We start from the raw sequence: 13672 nt of genomic DNA, 5'->3' as shown, positions 1-13672 counted from the left end.
CACGATAAGATACAATCTCAAAGTCCGAATAAGACCGCAATAAATAATACAATAATATGAAATTAAATGAAATGAAGTAAATTTTTTAATTCAATCGTAGTATAAGAAATTTCATAATTATTTATTGTCGCGATTTCGTTCTTCTTTGCATTTTGTATATGTCGTGTACTTAATTTTCAAATATTGAAAATATCATTATAAAAATTTATATAGTATAAAAAATATTATATAAATGAATAAAAAATATTATTCTGGTTGATCCTGCCAGTAGTTATGTATATGCTTGTCTCAAAGATTAAGCCATGCATGTCTAAGAACAAACAAATTAAAAGTGAAACCGCAAAAGGCTCATTATATCAGTTATGGTTCCATAGATCGTTAACAGTTACTTGGATAACTGTGGTAATTCTAGAGCTAATACATGCAAAATAAACACGGACCTTTTGGAACGTGTGCTTTTATTAGGCTAAAACCAAGCGATCGTAAGATCGTTATATTGGTTGAACTCTAGATAACTTGCAGATGGTATGGTCTCGTACCGACGACAGATCTTTCAAATGTCTGCCCTATCAACTTTTGATGGTAGTATCTAGGACTACCATGGTTGCAACGGGTAACGGGGAATCAGGGTTCGATTCCGGAAAGGGAGCCTGAGAAACGGCTACCACATCTAAGGAAGGCAGCAGGCGCGTAAATTACCCACTCCCAGTTCGGGGAGGTAGTGACGAAAAATAACAATACAGGACTCATTTCCGAGGCCCTGTAATTGGAATGAGTACACTTTAAATCCTTTAACAAGGACCTATTGGAGGGCAAGTCTGGTGCCAGCAGCCGCGGTAATTCCAGCTCCAATAGCGTATATTAAAGTTGTTGCGGTTAAAACGTTCGTAGTTGAATTTGTCCTTCATACGGGTAGTACAGCTATAATTGTGGTATGTACATTACCTTATGTATGCAAGCGTATTACCGGTGGAGTTCTTATATGTAATTAATACAATGTATTTTTTATATATTCCTCCTATTTAAACCTGCTTCAGTGCTCTTCATCGAGTGTTGTTGTGGGCCGGTACAATTACTTTGAACAAATTAGAGAGCTTAAAGCAGGCTCCAAATGACTGAATATTTTGTGCATGGAATAATGAAATAAGACCTCTGTTCTACTTTCATTGGTTTTTAGATCAAGAGGTAATGATTAATAGAAGCAGTTTGGGGGCATTAGTATTACGACGCGAGAGGTGAAATTCTTGGATCGTCGTAAGACTAACTTAAGCGAAAGCATTTGCCAAAGATGTTTTCATTAATCATTCATTAATTAACGAAAGTTAGAGGTTCGAAGGCGATCAGATACCGCCCTAGTTCTAACCATAAACGATGCCAGCTAGCAATTGGGTGTAGCTACTACTATGGCTCTCTCAGTCGCTTCCCGGGAAACCAAAGCTTTTGGGCTCCGGGGGAAGTATGGTTGCAAAGCTGAAACTTAAAGGAATTGACGGAAGGGCACCACCAGGAGTGGAGCCTGCGGCTTAATTTGACTCAACACGGGAAAACTTACCAGGTCCGAACATAAGCGTGTAAGACAGATTGATAGCTCTTTCTCGAATCTATGGGTGGTGGTGCAAGGCCGTTCTTAGTTCGTGGAGTGATTTGTCTGGTTAATTCCGATAACGAACGAGACTCAAATATATTAAATAGATGCTTTCAGGATTATGGTGTTGAAGCTTATATAGCCTTCATTCATGAGTTCATCTTGAATGTGCAAGTGTTTGAATGTGTTTATATAAGTGGAGCCGTACCTGTTGGTTTCGTCCCATTATAAGGACACTAGCTTCTTAATTGGACAAATTGCGTCTAGCAGTAACGAGATTGAGCAATAATAGGTCTGTGATGCCCTTAGACGTCCTGGGCTGCACGCGCGCTACAATGAAAGTATCAACGTGTATTTCCTAGACCGAGAGGTCCGGGTAAACCGCTGAACCACTTTCATGCTTGGGATTGTGAACTGAAACTGTTCACATGAACTTGGAATTCCCAGTAAGTGTGAGCCATTAACTCGCATTGATTACGTCCCTGCCCTTTGTACACACCGCCCGTCGCTACTACCGATTGAATTATTCAGTGAGGTCTCCGGACGTGATCACTGTGACGGCTTGTTTTTCACGGTTGTTTCGCAAAAGTTGACCGAACTTGATTATTTAGAGGAAGTAAAAGTCGTAACAAGGTTTCCGTAGGTGAACCTGCGGAAGGATCATTATTGTGTTCCTATCCGTAAATATTATAAAAAAAAAACAAACAAACAAACAAAAAAAGAATAAAAAAGAAAAATTATTTTCTTTTTTTCTTTTCATTCATTTATTTGAATGTTTTTCTTTTTTTTTTCTTTTTTTTTTACTCCTTGTATTGTAGTATAATGAAAATTATATCGCATACATTGTATTTGAACGCAACAAACCTTTAAACATATATAGTTGTACTTATTATTTATGAAAATAATAAAAATGATAAGTTAATTTGTTCTCATTAACGTGTGTAATTCCTTAAATATTTATAGAAATTAAATAAAATGTAATAAAAGAGGAATTACTGTTTTTGTTGGACTAAGACATGCGCAACTTGTAAATGTTTGGGTTGAAAATTACAATTTATTGAAAGATGTTTTAAAATAATTTATATAATATACGAAAACGAAATGTAATATAATTGTTATTCTTTCAATAAATTAAAAACTCTTGACTTTAAATTAAAATAAACAAAAAATTATCACTCTAAGCGGTGGATCACTCGGCTCATGGGTCGATGAAGAACGCAGCTAACTGTGCGTCATCGTGTGAACTGCAGGACACATGAACATCGACATTTTGAACGCATATTGCAGTCCATGCTGTTATGTACTTTAATTAATTTTAAAGTGCTGCTTGGACTACATATGGTTGAGGGTTGTAAGACTATGCTAAATTAGTTGCTTATTCTTTTAGTCAATTAAAAGAATTTAAGCACATGGTATATTACTGGATTGTATTTTTCAATCCATAATATTAATAGCATAAAAAGAAATATAGAAAATATATTCTTGAACACCTCATATTTGAACGAAATTTTATAATAAATAAGAATCTTAGTATTCCCAAAAACAATAAAATTTCAATATTATTTCAAATAATATATACATTTAGAGGAACGTCTAGCATAAAATATTATTTTATTATAGGATTGTCTTTAAATGTAAAAAAGCAAGAAAATAATATTGTTGTTATAATGAAAAATAGTACGTACGGGATGAAAAGATTGAATATTTATTATTAAGAAAATTATTGGTGTTAAGAAATAATTATGTATGTTTCTTTAAAATAGCAAAAAGCTAAAATATAAAATAAATATAAATATTTTTATACAACCTCAACTCATATGGGACTACCCCCTGAATTTAAGCATATTAATGAGGGGAGGAAAAGAAACTAACAAAGATTTTCTTAGTAGCGGCGAGCGAAAAGAAAATAGTTCAGCACTAAGTCACTTTGTCTATATGGCAAATGTGAGATGCAGGTTAAGCCCGATGAACCTGAATATCCATTATGAAAAATTCATCATTATAACTGTGATATTTATAATATTATAGTAATAGTGTGCATTTTTTTCATAAAGGACATTGTAATCTATTAACATAATAAAATATTTATCAAAAGATCATTGGTGTTAAGTTTATTCAAATTAATTTGCTTTTAGCTTATTAACATACAATAAATACTGATGATTTGATAAAGTGTTGATAGATTTTACATATATAATGCTTAAATTCTTTTGAATTTTACAATAATATTATTATCATTGATTTTAATATTAATTGTATGCATTTATATGATTAACAATGCGAAAGATTCAGGATACCTTCGGGACCCGTCTTGCAACACGGACCAAGGAGTCTAACATATGTGCAAGTCATTGGGTTATATTAAACCTAATGACGAAATTAACTTAACTTTTATATAATGGGATTAATTTTTAGTGAAATATTTTACTATTAATTCAATCCCGGGGCGTTCCATATAGTTATGTATAATGAAAATTTATTATTATTTATACCTCTAACTGGAGCGTACCTTGAGCATATATGCTGTGACCCGAAAGATGGTGAACTATACTTGATCAGGTTGAAGTCAGGGGAAACCCTGATGGAAGACCGAAACAGTTCTGACGTGCAAATCGATTGTCAGAATTGAGTATAGGGGCGAAAGACCAATCGAACCATCTAGTAGCTGGTTCCCTCCGAAGTTTCCCTCAGGATAGCTGGTGCATTTAAATGTTATGTAAAATAATCTTATCTGGTAAAGCGAATGATTAGAGGCCTTAGGGTCGAAACGACCTTAACCTATTCTCAAACTTTAAATGGGTAAGAACCTCACCTTTCTTGATATGAAGGTTGAGGTTATGATATAATGTGCCCAGTGGGCCACTTTTGGTAAGCAGAACTGGCGCTGTGGGATGAACCAAACGTAATGTTACGGAGCCCAAATTAACAACTCATGCAGATACCATGAAAGGCGTTGGTTGCTTAAAACAACAGGACGGTGGACATGGAAGTCGTAATCCGCTAAGGAGTGTGTAACAACTCAACTGCCGAAGCAACTAGCCCTTAAAATGGATGGCGCTTAAGTTGTATACCTATACATTACCGCTAAAGTACATGATTTATAATACAATTTCGGTTGGATTATACATTTTGAAACTTTAGTGAGTAGGAGGGTACAATGTGTGCTTAGAAGTGTTTGGCGTAAGCCTGCATGGAGCCGCCATTGGTACAGATCTTGGTGGTAGTAGCAAATAATCGAATGAGACCTTGGAGGACTGAAGTGGAGAAGGGTTTCGTGTGAACAGTGGTTGATCACGAGTTAGTCGGTCCTAAGTTCAAGGCGAAAGCCGAAAAATTTCAAGTTTTAATAAATTGTTGAGAATATATTATGTTTTCTTCATAGTAATTAAACACTTGAATAATTTTGAACGAAAGGGAATACGGTTCCAATTCCGTAACCTGTTGAGTATCCGTTTGTTATTAAAAATGGGCCTTGTGCTCATCCTGGCAACAGGAACGACCATAAAGAAGCCGTCGAGAGGTATCGGAAGAGTTTTCTTTTCTGTTTTATAGTTCGTAGTCGAGATATGGTAGATGGACTAGAAGAGCATGACATTTACTGTTGTGTCGATATTTTCTCCTCGGACCTTGAAAATTTATGGTGGGGTTACGCAAACTTCTCAACAGGCCGTACCAATATCCGCAGCTGGTCTCCAAGGTGAAGAGTCTCTAGTCGATAGAATAATGTAGGTAAGGGAAGTCGGCAAATTAGATCCGTAACTTCGGGATAAGGATTGGCTCTGAAGATTTAGATAGTCGGGCTTGATTGGGAAGCAATACCATGGTTTATGTACTCGTTCTGGGTAAATAGAGAATTTCGGTTCTTGTTCCCCGGATAGTAGTTACGTAGCCAATTGTGGAACTTTCTTGCTAAAATTTTATAAGAATTATATCGCAAGATTTATATTCTTATTTAATTATAACGATTATCAATTAACAATCAATTCAGAACTGGCACGGACTTGGGGAATCCGACTGTCTAATTAAAACAAAGCATTGTGATGGCCCTAACGGGTGTTGACACAATGTGATTTCTGCCCAGTGCTCTGAATGTCAAAGTGAAGAAATTCAAGTAAGCGCGGGTAAACGGCGGGAGTAACTATGACTCTCTTAAGGTAGCCAAATGCCTCGTCATCCAATTAGTGACGCGCATTAATGGATTAACGATAAACGATTGTAGAATTTCAGATTGTTCAGACGTGTTTTCGTTTCTGTGCGCTTCGCTTTCTGTGTCGTGAATTTTTTGTGAATTGGTATTTTTTGTGTGGGAGCCCTCAGCATTGGATGTAAGTACATTCATTTTGAGTATTTGTGTATTAGGTTGTGATTTGTGGTAGTTGTTTAGCGCATTTGCATACATATTTACGTATTAGTATATTAATATATACGTGTGTGTATATATGTGTGTTTTTCATAAAAAAAATTTCATTTTCAATATATGTTCGATTGTATGTGTAGATAAAGTTTGTCAGTACGTGTATACTTTTTCTGTAGTTGGCTTTGTGTATTTTTACATTACTGCAAGTGTTTGAATATATATACAATTGTATGTATATTTTCTCATTTGTTAGTTTGTGTGTGCATATCATAGCTGGCTTTTGAAAATTTTTACATTGCGGCAGGTGTTTATTTATATACGTGTAGTTGAGTGTATTTTTGGAAATTTGAATTTGTTTTTGTGAATAGAAAATTTGTTTGAGCAAGTGTTTTTTGTGTGACGTAATTTGTTTTTCTTTTGTTGTTTTTTGGGCACAGGTGTTTTCGTGCACAGGTGTTTTTGAGCATAGGTGTTTTCGAGCACAGGTGTTTTTGAGCACAGGTGTTTTCGAGCACAGGGAAAGATCGAATCTAAGAAAATGTTTTAGATGCCTGGAATATGGCCACGTGGCGAGCAGGTGCACTAATCCAGAAGACCGAAGTGAATGTTGTATTAAATGTGGTGAAAAAGGGCATTTTGCCAAAACTTGTACTAAAGAACCGTTTTGTGTATCTTGCAAAATCGCTGGAAGGGCAAGTACAAACCACCAAATTGGTAGTAAAAAATGCCCAGTGTACTTAGCAGCATGTAAGAATGGAAAATGAAATTTCTTCAGATTAACCTTAACCATTGTGAAGCAGCCCAAGAACTGCTAAATCAAACGGTATGTGAAAAGAAGATAGACGTCGTAATAATTTCAGAGCAATATAAAAGTCTAAATGCAGGAACATGGTTTTCTGATTGCAGTGAAAAAGTTGCAGTTTGGGTCTGCGCCAACAAAACGGTACAAGAGAGACCGCTTGTTGATAAATCGTTCTACGTAAGAGTAAAGGTTTGTGGTGTTCACATCTATAGTTGCTACTTGCCACCTAGTTTATCGATGGTAGAGTATGAGAAGATTCTTGACGACCTAGTTAGGGATGCTCAAACAACAACACCAAATGTAATTGCAGGTGACTTCAATGCCTGGGCAATAGAATGGGGAAGTAGGACCACAAATAAACGTGGCCATGCTTTGTTAAAAGCATTCTCTATACTTGACGTGGTACTGCTGAACACAGGAACCAAAAACACATTTGAAAAGAATGGATATGGCTCCATAATTGATATATCGTTTGTCAGTAGATCACTAGCAGGGAAGACTAAGTGGCAGATATGTGAACTATACACTCATAGTGACCATCAAGCCATAATGATAGATATTGACACATATAATAAATGGAAAGGGAGATGTGTGCGGGCGAATAAGTCTCAAACTAGAGGTTGGAAAGACGAGGCCATGGACGAAGATCTGTTTACGTTTATGCTGGACACAGAAATGAACAACGCAAATGACGCGAACGAACATGCAAAACAATTGATTGATTATGTTAGCAAAGCCTGCGATGCTGCCATGATCAGGAAAAAGTGCAACGTCCGCCGAAAGCCAGTATATTGGTGGAATCGTGAAATCGCAGATCTGAGAAGCAGCTGCCATAAAGCCAGGCGGAAATTTCAAAGAAATAGAAATGCTGTGGAAAATGAGCTTCTACGAGAAATTTTCAAAAAAAAACGAAAAGAATTTAAAATTGCGATCAGAAATAGTAAATCTGCATGCTTTAAAGAACTCTGTGACAAGGCGGAAGAAAACCCATGGGGTGGAGCCTATAAAGCAGTAATGACTAAAGTAAGGGGTAATAAAGGACAAATGCCGACTTGCCCTATACTATTAAAAGAAGTAGTGGAAACTTTGTTCCCAACACAAGAGGCGCAATCAGAGGAAGTCGTATCCAATATTAGCTTAGAGACCCCTTTGTTTATACCGATCGATGACGTCGAGGTGGTGCAAGCAGCTGAACGCTTCGGAAATGCAAAAGCTCCTGGCTTAGATGGAATTCCTAATAGGGCCCTAAAAATTGCGGTAAAATACAAAACTAAATATTTTGTGAAAGTACTCAATAAATGTCTATGGGATGGTATTTTTCCCAAAATATGGAAAAAGCAGCGTTTGGTGCTTTTAACAAAACCAAATAAACCGCCAGGTGAACCAAGCTCTTACAGGCCACTATGTATCATCGATACTACTGGTAAAATTTTCGAGCGAATAATTTGTGATCGGGTAGAAAAACACCTTGAAGAAGTGGGATCGTTGTCAGAAAACCAATACGGGTTTCGCAGGAGACGCTCGACAATTGACGCGATCAAAAAACTTACAGAGATTGCAGACAAAGCCATAGAGGGCACAAGGTGGATGTACGGATCGAAGGAATACTGCGCAGTCGTTACATTCGACGTAAAAAATGCTTTCAATTCTGCATGTTGGACCCACATACTTCAAAGACTACAGGATCTTAAAACGCCAAGATATCTGCTACGCATCATTAAAAGTTATTTATCGGATAGAGTCCTGCTGTACAATACGGACGAAGGAGTCAAGTAATACAAAGTGACCGGTGGAGTACCACAAGGATCTGTCTTGGGCCCACTCCTGTGGAATATCCTGTATGATATCAATAGTAATGTACGCGGCACCGGTATGGGCAAACGCCCTTATGCAGAAAACATATGTCAAGCCGATTAAATCTCTATTCCGGCTTAGTGCACTCGGAGTTGCAAGCGCTTTCCGCACAGTATCCCACGAAGCCGCAGCAGTCATATCTGGCATAATGCCACCCGAAATAATGGCTCAGGAGCTGAAAAGAAATTACGAGAAAAGTAAACAGTATGGAAGACCTCTAACAATTGAAGAGCGTGAAGAAGAAAGACGCAAGAGTATAAACGAGTGGCAAATACAGTGGGACACAGCGTCCAAAGGACAATGGACGCACAGGTTGATAAGAAATATTGTAACCTGGTTTAATAGAAAGCATGGCGACGTTGATTTTTATTTGACGCAGTTCCTAAGCGGGCATGGCTGTTTTAGGGAATATCTCTATAAATACGGACATGACGATACAGAAATGTGTACATCCTGCGGAAGCGAAAGAGAAGATGCTGAACATTTGTTTTTTCAATGCACTAAATATGAGGCAGAGAGAGTGAATTTAGAGCACGAAATCTCGGAGAAATTAACTCCAGAAAATATAGTAGTATACATGCTGCAGTCGAAGAACGTGTGGCATTACGTAAAACAATGGGTCGCAAACGTAATGGTAGAACAAAGAAGATTAGAGCGAATACGCTATAGCGTGACAAGTAGTCATATTTAGAATGTAATCCCCATAGAAGTACTAGCCAATAGGCCTTGCTTGCCCTGTGAAGTAATACCTAACGGTAGTCCCGCAGGGCAAATATCATAGCTATGAACGGAAATGTTTTTTTAGTGGGTTAAAGTCTCACACTACTGTTGATAGGGCAACAGTGTCTTTCGATGATTTTTTCCATCTCTCACAAAAAAAAAAAAAAACAAAAAAAAACAGGTGTTTTCGAGCACAGTAGTTTTTGTGTGTAGGCGCGTGTTAGGTAGTGCCTTTTGGGGCTTACGTGGTTTACCCACATTGTTAGCATGGGTGCTGACTCTCATAGAGTCTCAGTGTTTCTGTGGTTGTTGTTTTTCTGCTTTTTGGTTTTTCTACCAGTGAGTGTTGTGTTGGGTGTCTGGTACTGAGTTGCCACTTGTTTCTGGGGGGATTGGGCCGGTTTTGCTCGAAGGGTACCGGTGTCTGTCCGAGTGTTGAAGGTGCTGATTTTTGTTTAGACTGCGTTCGTAGCTGTTAACCTTAGACCTACAGTGCGATTTGGTTCAGCTCCACATCGGTTGGCTTGGAGCCGTTACGGGGACTTTGTTCTGTCCGGCGGTTTATTGGGTGACCAGTTCCAGACCGTTGGCTGGAGTTGTGGGTTGTGCCCTTGCGATATCGCAATAATCGACTGCTTAGGTGGTAGCAGCTACTGGACGATTCTATTCTTATAGTTAGTTCCTTCAGTGCGTTCAGTCACACGTGTCTTGAGAGCAGATGTTCCAAGTCTTGTCTGGTCGAGTGGCTTCTGTGCCAGTGTTTTGCCGGCGGATCAGCCTGCCTGGTGAAAGGCCGGGAGTAGAAATGCTTCCCTCACGGAGGAGAAGGGCTAAGCACCCTGCTGGGAATGAGGGGAAAGAGCTTGCGTTAGCAGTGGAGACCTCGTCGGCTGATGAGGGTACTGGACCTTCGGTTGGGTCCCCGCCGCGTAGGAAGGTTAGCCATCGTTGGTGATGTTAGGGGATGGGAGTAGTTGTGCTGATATGGGCCCTATCAGCCATGTTGCTGCCCTGAAGGCAGTGACGGCTGAATTAAACGCATTGGTGTTTGGGGTTAAAGACTTTAAGGTCACTACCGCGAAGGGGCTGATGGAGATTGCCTCGAAGTACGAGGCGCTCCTGATGACGGTAGTAACCGAGAATGCCCATCTTCGCGGTCAGGTTGACGCTCTCAGGGGGGTTGTGGGGGATCTATTCCCCAATCGAAGAGGTCGGTTGTGGGTTTGGCTCCGGCTGAGTCGGTGCGTGCGCCTCCAGCACCTGTGTTGGAGGCGATTGCTCCGGCATTGCCGAAGCCGGTTGAGACTTGATCGGTGGTGGTGAGAAGCAAGGCCCCGACCACCTCCTCTAAGGAGGTGATTAAGAAGGTCGTGAAGGAGGTGGGACCTTCCCTCGGAGTGCGTGTACACGAGGTGAAGCCGATTAAGGGTGGTGGGGTGGTTATTCGCACCCCCTCTGTTTTAGAGAGGGAAAAGGTGGCGAATAATGCCAAGTTCGGGGAGGTGGGGTTGGATGTGAGTGTGAACCGGAAGTTGGGTCCGCGGGTTGTGGTTCAGGGGGTTCACACCGAAATCTCCCATGATGACTTCATGGAGGAGCTCTTTCGGTTGAACCTTCAGGACATCAGCCCTGAGGCACGAAAGTCAGATGTGCGGATGGTCAGTCGGCCCTGGAAGGTGGCTGCTGATGGTAGCACCAACGTTGTCCTTGAGGGGTCGGACAAATTAATGTCCGCCCTTTTGGAGGCGGGAAGGTGCTACGTAAAGTGGTTCTCCTTCAGGGTTCGACCGGATAGCCCAGTTGCTGGCTGCTTCCGGTGTATGGGTTTTGACCATAGAGTGGCTGAGTGTAGGGCCAAATCAGATGTTTGTAGGCGGTGCGGTCAAGAAGGACATAGAGTTGTGGCAATGCCCCTCATTGTCGCTCATTGTCAGGGGTCGTATGCCGTTATGTGTGAGTTGGGGGGTTGTATGATTGAGGGGGGGTGTGGCATTGCCTTACTCCAGGAGCCTTACGCCACCAATGGTGTGGTTCGGGGTCTTCTTGGAGGTTTTAGGGTCTTTACGGACCTTGGGGTTAATGCTGCAATAGTTGTGAATGATTCCGGCTACGATTGTGTAGTCTTGGCTTCGTCACAACAGGGGGTGTGTGTGTCTATAGAGGGGGAGTTCGGTAGAATGATTGTCGCTAGTTTGTATTGCAAATTTAGCGAGCCCCTAGAGCCCTACCTGGGCTATATGGATAAGTTACTACTTCTGGCGAGTGGTAGCCCATTAGTCCTAGGGTTGGATGCGAATGCCTCGTCCTCGATGTGGTTTAGTAAGGTATCCAGACATTCGTCTGGATAGCAAAGCCACGTTCGAGGCGAGGTAATGAATGAATGGGTGTTGGCTAAGGGCCTTCACATTCTGAATGAGGCGAGTGAGTGGTATACGTTTGATGGGCCTAGGGGTGTGAGTGATATTGACGTGACGTTTATGAATGAGGCAGCAAGTAGAGTTTTTGATTTTAAGTGTCAGGTTAGAGGAGAGTGGGGTCTGAGTGATCATAATTTGATCCAAATTGTGGTTGCTCCTCGTTCCCCTCCTTTGGTGTGTGTGAGTCCATTGCGGCGATGGCGTACCTCTGGTATTGACTGGAACCGATATGGACAGAGTGTAAGGGAAGCGGTGTTAGAAATACCGCTAAGAGTGTTTGATGATCTGGAGGTGGATGAGCAAATTGCTCGGCTGGTCTATAAGATCTGCAGGGGTCGTAAGAGGGAGGATATCACCTCTCTTCGTGTTGGTGACACTGTGTTATCAACGTGGAGAGAGTGTGCTGGGGTTCTGTTAGGGCTGAGGTTCAGGCACCCCATGCACATGAGGTACCTGTTCCTCCATTAGATGATGGGGAGCTGGGATATGCCTTTGGCCTGGTCAGGTCTAAACGGTCTCCAGGTTTTGATGGTCTGAACGGAGAGATGTGCAAATGCTTGTGGAAGTTCATTCAGGAATACTTGGAGGTCATTTATGATAAGTGCATTTGTGAGGGATATTTTCCACGTGAGTGGAAAAGTGCCAGGGTTGTTCCTCTCCTGAAGTCTCCTGATAAGATCAGGAGTGATCCTCGTTCTTATCGGGGCATCAGTCTCCTTCCAGTGCTTGGAAAAGTGCTGGAAAGAGTTATGGTGGAACGGCTTCTGGAGCTAACGCGGAATTTGAGGTCGAATAGGCAGTATGGGTTCAGGAAAGGACGCAGTGTAGAAGATGCCTGGATGTATATTCAGAATGCTGTGAGGGAGAATACCAACAAATATGTCCTTGGCATATTTGTTGACTTCAAGGGGGCGTTTGATTACCTAATCTGGGATCGAGTGATTCAACGGCTAGAGGAACTTAACTGTTCGGAAATTAGTCTCTGGCGGAGCTTCTTTTCGGACAGGAAAGCCTCTATCGTTAGTATGAATGGGAGTGTGGAGATTGGAGTGGTTCGTGGCTGCCCGCAGGGATCCATCTGTGGTCCATATATTTGGAACCTCATGATGGACTCATTGCTTGGATAGCTCGAACCACTCTGCAGGTGTTGTGCGTATGCGGATGACCTACTTCTTTTGGTCGACGGCTGTTCGAGGTCTGAGATTAAAAGGGTAGGAGGGCAATTGTTGGAGATTGCTCATAATTGGGGTGTGGGTGTGGGGGTTGGCATATCGATGGATAAAACGGTGACAATGCTCTTAAAGGGTAGACTGTCACCGGGTCGTCCACCGGTTGTCCGTGTGAATGGGGTCAGCATCAGGTATGTGACGCAAGTCAAATATCTGGGGTTGACCATGAGTGAAAGAATGTGTTTTACTCCACACTTAGTGAATGTGAAGCGGCGGCTGCAGGCGATTTTTGGTAGTGTCAGGCGCGTTTTACGAAGTGATTGGGGTCTCGGGCGTCGTGCTGTTCGCTCCATATATCGAGGTTTGTTTGTGGCCTGTGCCACTTATGGATCTCTTATATGGTGGAAGGTGGCTACGATGGTTTCGGGTCGTCGAAAACTTCTTTCTATACAGCGTTGCATGATGCTTGCCTGTTTGCCTGTATGTCGCACCGTTTCTACGGATGCGTTTCAGGTTTTATTGGGTGTGCCCTCTCTTGACCTGATTGTTTTACAGCGTGCTGTTTCTTTCAGGTTGAGGAGGGGTTTGAGTGTGTTATTGCTGCGGAATGAATGGATTTCTGACGATGATGTGGAGAGGTTGGGATATCTAGGAAGCAAGAGGCTTCTAGATGACAGGGTTAGGAGTAGGTGGCAAGACCGTTGGGATAATAGTCCTAACGGTCGTGTGACTTATGAGTACATTCGGGATGTTGGGTTTGTTGGGGAA

At 41.2% G+C, this 13672-nt stretch overlaps 1 non-coding gene and 1 pseudogene across 1 annotated transcript; both read left to right on the top strand.

Annotated features, from left to right (window-relative positions):
- Positions 1–248: 248 nt before the first annotated feature.
- Positions 249–2251, top strand: LOC128923337 (small subunit ribosomal RNA; annotated as a pseudogene).
- Positions 2252–2758: 507 nt separating this feature from the next.
- On the top strand, positions 2759–2937 carry LOC128923317 (5.8S ribosomal RNA). The gene has a single exon (XR_008472284.1). It is a non-coding gene; the product is annotated as a 5.8S ribosomal RNA (ribosomal RNA).
- Positions 2938–13672: the final 10735 nt, after the last annotated feature.

The sequence above is a fragment of the Zeugodacus cucurbitae genome, chromosome X, assembly GCF_028554725.1.
Source record: "Zeugodacus cucurbitae isolate PBARC_wt_2022May chromosome X, idZeuCucr1.2, whole genome shotgun sequence".
NCBI lineage: Eukaryota > Metazoa > Arthropoda > Insecta > Diptera > Tephritidae > Zeugodacus > Zeugodacus cucurbitae.
The sequence above is the reverse complement of the archived record's forward strand: the minus strand, read 5'-3'. Positions and strand labels throughout refer to the sequence as shown.